We start from the raw sequence: 6,069 nt of genomic DNA, 5'->3' as shown, positions 1-6,069 counted from the left end.
GGAAGATGAGTAGACAAAGCGAATGGTCCAAAATGCACACCAATTGTTTGTAAAAATGTTTGCGTCACTTTTATATGCAAATGGCGTTGGTTGGGCGGGCGGGGAAAATAGACGTACTGCCAGCGCCGCCCATGGGCGGATTAGTCATCATGCCTGACTCATCTCCACATGATACTTGAAGGGTATGGTTTTTTTTTCTTCTTCTTTGAGTCACTGGCTTTTTGATGGGTAAATTGTATTCAAAACTGTACATGTTTTATTTTTCTATTGTGAATTCTTTGTCAAATTAGAGCTACTGTGGTCCCACCATTTATAATCCTTTGCCCTCTTCATTTGTTTATGTTAGATTCCTTTCCATATGACATGTATTTATAATGTATATTATATATATATAGATAGATGTGGTAGCCAAAGTCAATATATGATTTGGATAGTTTTTGTCTGGAAAATGAGGATGGCAACCACTTTGGCCCTTACATAGTTCATACCATGACCCCGTCTTTTTTAGACTTTGGGATTTTCTTGAAAAATATTTTTGAGTTATTTAAATGTGTTTCCAATGGATTTTGCAATTTTTATTTATTTTATTTTTTGAGATAGAATTTTGCAATTTTGGATACCCACATTGTTTTTCTCCATGTGATTGTGAGCTTGACCCATTTTTAATGTTTTTTTTTCGTTTCTTGACTATTTATTATGCATGTTTTTTCCTTCCATTTTACTAATTTACAGTACTTGTTAATTTTTTGTGATGTCTGGTCACATTACGGAAATACATTTGAAATTTCTTAAAAGAACATTTTAAGGTGTTTTTAAGTGAAACCGTTAATCAATAGTAATACAAAAAAAAATTATTTCACTAAATGATTCTTTTAATAGTCATATCAAATACTTTTTCTAATAGAAAAAACCTATAATCTCAAACAGCAATTGATATGTTTGGCCCTTTTTTTGTCTGGTGGAAAAGTACCTTCATTATAATTAGAGAGTAAAGATTAATAACAAAACCGTATGTTTAGTTTTATAATCTTAAAGTAGTTTTTTAGTGCTCTTCAATCAAGCACTTGGATTAGAAGTCTTTTCTTCCAAAGCATTTAAGAGGTACTTTTGACTTTTTCCAATTTGTGTTACTCCCAAATATTAAGCACTACCATTCTAGAGAATAAAGTCCTTTGCAAATATAAACCCATGTGGGATTGAGTTTTGCATCAATCTCTAATAATAGAAGAAAATTCAATATTCTTTCCTCTCCTCCACTTTAGAACAAAATTAGCCTCTAAACCAAAAAGTCAAGCAATTTTTTTTTATTAATTATGATGATTTCATCTAGGAAAGGTATCTTCCTAAATTGTCAAATAAAGTTTAGGAGAATTATGGTTTCATCATAATGATAACTTTGGGAAAAAGGTGGGAGGCCATCAAATTCATATAAATTCTGAAGTTTGGTCGGCTAGAAAACCCCAAATGACATGACTTGGCCTAATCCCTACTTGCCATAAGTTTCTTTGTTAATTAGTGCCCTTTCTGTTACCAATTACAAAGATGTAGCTTTATTTTGTCTATAGGCCTAAACAGATGGCCTAAACGTCATCTTTATGATCACTGTGATTTGGAAAAAGTTGCTTTCATTATTGATGGAAAGAAGAAAAGTTTCAAGTAGGAATAACATAGAGCTTCTAATCAATATGGATTTTTGCTTTTGTGCTTCTGTGTTTTTGTGTGATCAAGTATCAACTATGGACCACTTGGCAGCTTGTGAGAGGACTCCCACTTTAGGTTATTTATCACTTGTCAAATATTCATACCTTCACCCATCAACTTAAACTTTTGGTTTAATTATAGTGATTGTAGGTCGTATATACAAACTCCTAAGCTTACAAATCTCTAAGTAATCTTGATTTCTACTTCTTGTGCTTTCTACAAATCTCTAAGCTTACAAGTGAGAGAAAATATTAAAGTATTTACGGCAACCCATGAACTTTAGCTTTTGAATTTGTTGGTGATTTAAGTGTGGGCATGAGCTTGAAACATTAGTAGTGGAAGCTTTGTTTACTTTGAGCCTATACCAATTAAAACCGATAAATTATTTATTATATCAACTTCAACTCAACTTTATTAGTTGAGAATTTTAACTGATAACTCTCAAAATTTAAGGATATAAACTGATATTTTTTGAAATATTTTATTTTATTCTCAACTTTCTTGTTTCAAGAAAAATGAGTGACGGAATATGTTAAGTGAGAAAACTTATTAGAGAGAAAGGGAGGAAGGAAGACTTTTTTTCTGAGAGTTTTTTTTCTCTTTGTGAGAAAAGTGCATCAGAGATTTTAACCCCCAAAGAAAGTAGAGTAGAGAGAGTAAGCAACACTTGTTTTAGGAAAAAAGATGTTTTTCTCTGTGGAAAAACTCAAAATTTTCATCTGTGGTAATATTTAAGCTTTCTCTAACCCAGATAGTGGAACCATTGAAACTAGCAAATTCTGCAATTTTGAGAAACTTTATTGCAAGAAACAAATGGAAAGAACTAATTTGAACTTGTGGAGCAAAACAAGTTCATAGCCAAGAAGGGGGCAAAATACAACTAACTCTAAGAAAATTTCGATCAAGGATAGTATTTAGTGATTGAAGTTGAAACAAAATGAATGTGGTAACATTTTGAAGTATAACGATATTAGGAGAGAAGAATTGGTTTAGTTAGTATGTTATTATTTGTTATCAAGTCTGTTTATTTCTTTAACAACTTAATTACTCCTTCCTTAACAGTTAACAGGGGTATATATTGAAGTACTATCAATTATGTAGTAAAAAAGTTAGGGGAAAGAATCCTAGGACATTAGGTGAGTGATGCTCTACATGAAGCAATTGGAGAACGCCGTGTGGTGGTTAAGGACATGGGTGACCAGTGACCATTGGTGGGGAATAACTTGGGAGGAACCCTAAGATTAGAGGGATTGTTGCTTTATTGGTAATAGGAAAAAGGATAAATGAAAAACACCAAAAGAGAATGGAATAAAATAACATGTTATGTTAGGCTCTGATGAGATGCATAATAAAAGCTAAGGGTTTGTTGGTTGGTTGGTTGGTTGGTTGGCACCATCCCACACACACACAACAACGCAACAACATAAATGACAGATTTGCCCTCAACTTTCATTTTCATCACCCTCTTCATGTTACACAACCCACCCCAAGCTTCTAATATGTACATTTGTTTCTAATGTATAATGACCAAAAAATTCTGAATTTAACTTTTTGGTCATGATTTTATGTATTCGATGAATCTTGGTCGGTTCGATTGGTATACAGATGAGGATGACCAAACAAAATCTACATTTTATCAAAATGAAGTAGCATATGTAATATGCCCTTGTTTGGAACTACTTATTAATTCCATTTTTATTCACCATGCATATATTTGTTTGCTTTCTTCTACTGATGTACCTCATTGTGTTATGTCCAATAAATCCAAACTGGATGTTAAAATGACTAAGAGCCTTACAAAATTTTAGGATTAAATCTGTAATTTCACCTTCAAACACTAAGAGCTTTTAGCTTAGTTTTCATTTGATGTATAGAATTTCATAATATTACATTTTTAGTTCTTAATTTTAAAATATTACATTTTTTAGTTTAATCTCAATTTTGTCGGAAAATATCAAAATGTTAGAAATCTAACCGTAAAATTTGAATTTTGTTTTAATTACCTTCAAGATATCACTTATAAATTTTAGAGTTTATTTTTCATTCAATAAGTTTAATTGCTATTAAGTTTCACCATTCTTTTTATCACTATTGAAATAATTTTAACTGTTCTAAATTAATTGACAGGATGTTATTTAATTTATAATTTTTTTTAAAAAATGAATTAATAAATAGCAATTTCCCAAAATTAAGTCAATATTTAGTAAAAAAATGAGATTAAAAGTATAAATTTCAAAACATGGAAATCACATTGAAACCAGACTTTGAATTTAGGAAATGAAAGTGTAATATGTGAAAATGAACCAATATAAGAAGAAGAAAAAAAACAAGTGTTTATCCAATTAAAAAAGTGGCCTATTCCACTTCAAATACAACAGCCAATTGATGGTTAACACATTATAAAATTATCACATCAAATGCTTACTAAACTCATCACCAATAGATTTAACACAAATCAACATTTTGGCACAGTAATAAGCGAAGGAGTGACATCACTAATTTATTAAAAGTGGAACGAAAAAGGTAGCTTAGAAAAATATATTGTGCACAAATAAATACTAACAATTTATAAAAGCAGCCATAAACCCAAAAGAAAACCTAGAAAATGGGAGGTCAACACATCTTAGGCGTATAAAATTCAGATGTGTAAGTAAAGTAATGTACACAAAAAGCAAGAGGCTCGTGTGTAAGCCTTCTAACATTGCATTTGGCATTTGCATTTAAGGGAAAAGATAGAGAGAAAGGCATTCAAAGAGCATTGGTCGGAAAGAATCACAAAAGAAACAAACACAAAGGGGAGAAAGTATTGAGGATAGGGAGGGGGTGGCAAAAAGGAAACAACTTTTTGGTAGAAATAAACAAATAAATAATAGATAAAGATATGATGTAAAGTTTGAGGCTTAGCTGCTACTAACATTAGCATTAAGGAAGGGTTTATAGAAGCAAAAACTGTTTCCAAGGACTAAAAGCTAAAAATAAAACCCATATTTTTCTTTTACTTAAATTCATTTTATTGTTTAGGGTGAAAGAAAAGAGTGATTCTCTCCTCATGGGGTAATAAAAAGAAAACTAAAAAAGTGGGTTTAACCCAAACCGTCTCACCTGCCCGCCTGTTGAGAAAGGGGAGAGAAATATGTTATGGAAGACTTCTTTTTTTGTTATTTACAACCATATACTTCAATCAAAGCAACCACATGATTTGGACATTTCGTAGGAACTTCCAAGCACTGAAATTCATGTATTTTTCACGTTCAAACTTGTTAAGAAATAAAAAATTTTAGTTGCATCTCCCACCTATCTTTTTTGTTTGGATAAATATGTACATTTTTGTCCCTAAGTCTTAAAATTAGATCTTTTAAGTTCCAATGTTTATAAAATTTTACCCTATATTTTTAAATATGTTTAAAAGGTTTCTCAAATAGCTTTATACTTTCATTTTATATATGACATTTTAAATTAGAAAAATATTTTCTAATGACCATATCTTTCATAAAACTATTTTTTTCTGATTTTAAATATCATATAATTATTTTTTAAAAATCACATAGAATACTTTTATGATCTTATAAACCTATATTTTAGAATTCATGGACTAAAAAGGTATCTTGAGAGAACTCAAGGACCAAGTGGGTCAATTCTTATGAACTAGAAGATTAAAAATGTCTATTTTTAAAACTTAGACCAAAAGCACATATTCCCTTAAACTCATAATTTGATACACAATATTCTTATTTTCTTTGAAAATATTTTGATTTATATTTTATGCGTGTGATGATAATGATGTGATACATGAAAAAAGTTCATCAAGTATTGCTTTGAAGAAAATTACTAACTTCTAACATTTAGAGGAATTACTATATATAACTTAATGTTATGGTTGGAAGTAAAATTTTGAAAGAATGAGCAAATTTGAAAAGAGTTTTGGCTTCTTGAGTGACTTTAGGTGTTTAGAAGTATAACTAGAAATGTCTGTAAAATTGGATTATAAATAGAAAACATAACATTATTTGAAGAAATAACATAGAAGCATGATGAAAAAAGAAAAAAAAGAAGAAGAAAGAAATCATCCTCATCAGACACTAATAGATTGTTATAGTTTCAATCACTTATAAATATTAATAGTTATAAATATTAATAGACATCAACGAAAAAATATAGGAATTTTGGTATAACTTGACTAATTATTTATATTTAAAAATTCACTCATTTTTTATATTTAAAAATTCCTATATCTTAAACTAAACTTGAAAAAGTGATACAATTTGTACATTAAGTGAGCTTAGATGTTTTTTCAATTTTTTGAGTTATGAAGATGTGATCCCACGGTTAATTTCTGCACTCAATAAACTTAATTTTGCAAAAAGTGAT

This window comes from Cucumis sativus, unplaced genomic scaffold (genome assembly GCF_000004075.3).
Source record: "Cucumis sativus cultivar 9930 unplaced genomic scaffold, Cucumber_9930_V3 scaffold126, whole genome shotgun sequence".
NCBI classification, from domain to species: Eukaryota; Viridiplantae; Streptophyta; class Magnoliopsida; order Cucurbitales; family Cucurbitaceae; genus Cucumis; species Cucumis sativus.
Note: the sequence above shows the minus strand (reverse complement) of the source record.